Source organism: Mytilus edulis, chromosome 8 (assembly GCF_963676685.1).
Source record: "Mytilus edulis chromosome 8, xbMytEdul2.2, whole genome shotgun sequence".
NCBI classification, from domain to species: Eukaryota; Metazoa; Mollusca; class Bivalvia; order Mytilida; family Mytilidae; genus Mytilus; species Mytilus edulis.
This window is the reverse complement of record NC_092351.1, coordinates 69,559,468-69,561,129: the sequence shown is the minus strand read 5'-3', so window position 1 is coordinate 69,561,129 and position 1,662 is coordinate 69,559,468.

Sequence of the window (1,662 nt, the reverse complement as noted above, 5' to 3'; positions counted from 1 at the left end):
ACCGTAACAATTTTATGTATACAAAAATAAATATAAATTGTTATTACTGTGTCTTATTTCTAAACCATAAATTTTTAAAGTGGTTCATAACTGTACTTCGTAGATATGATTTGTCTGTATGAAAGCTGAACGACTATTCATTGTCTTAGACTGATTAGTAGTAGTTGTTACACGAACCTTTGATGTCAAATAAATTAAATGCTTTACTATTTTTATTTAAAAAGTATATATTTCACTTTTAGCATTTCTTTATTTGTAGCTCTTCGTTGACATAATTCTTGTGATTATATAGAAAGACAGAACATACGAAAGAGTACATACGAGAAACCAAACGTTAGATAAAAACTAAAAAAAAGGGTAACAAAACTTGGCAACTGAAACTCTTCAAATCTATACAAAGAAACACAAGAGTGGCAAAAATAAATTAACCTCAACAAAAACTGCATGACTGTTAAGATGGGTACTTCTAAAGAATGAATAGTCTCTACTCAACTTTAAGCTTTTCTGGGATAACTTTTTACGGTTTAAAATCTGATAATAACATGAACAAGTTGAAATTTTGTGATATCATCAACGAATGAAACACTTGGTCGTTGATGTTAAAAGTATTTATTGTTTTAGAAACATTACCTAGTTATGTCTCGATGACACAGATATTCCGTAGTCTCAAACAAACCATGATTTCGTCCGAAAAAAATTCAAGGAAAAGACTTAAACTTTACAATTCCTTTACTTCAATACCGATTAATTAAAAATCGTTGCATTTGAGGAAAGGTTCCTCTTACGTTACCGTCTTTATTCTAAATTAAGATGCATCTTCTTTGTTGAGTTTAGAGATAATTGAAATAATTTAGGTATAAGAATTCCTTATCATTATTTGCGTAAATCTAGAAAAATCCTCAGACGCATCAAAAATGTTTTTTTCTGGAAGAGTTGAATGTTTATTGATCATTATTCTTCTGTCTATTCTATTTTAACACTCAAATACGTTATAGCTTCGCATCGATATAATATAGTGTTATTAACTGGCTGTTTCTGTGTTGGCCCTGTTATACTTTGAAATTCGGGGTAGGCTGTATTCCGAGACCTGGCTTTTCGCATTCACGTCCATGGATTTTTTTTCAACTTTGTATGGTGTATTTTTTTTTCTCGTCCAAGTTCTTCATCTTATGCTATTAAAATTCCTTTTATTTAGCAAATATAAAGTAGCTGGGAAGAATAAACCAAACAGTTTTACTATTCTTACTCTTGAATAATCTTTGTTCTGATGATTATTCAACGGAAATGAACCAGTGTCAATAATGCGCATAATGATACGTTTATATTTAAGCAAGGCGTAAGAAAATTGAAACCGGAATTGAACGTCTTGTATTAGCCCCATGTGACAATACGGCTTTTGTACGTACTGGCCACCGTATTGCCTCTGTCCGAAAATCAATATTAAATCTAATTTATATCGACAGGTCAACGTCATCAGTATTGCGTATGCTGAATTATCCGTTTTAGGGCTGATTAAATCGTATCAATTAATAAGTTTTAAATATTTAATCTATTCTAATCATTATTGAATAGTGATCATCACAAAGCGAGCATGACTGCAGTTACGTGTTCAGATTTTCAATAGTTAAATATTTTATTTTGAAGATACTCATGTGCATAACC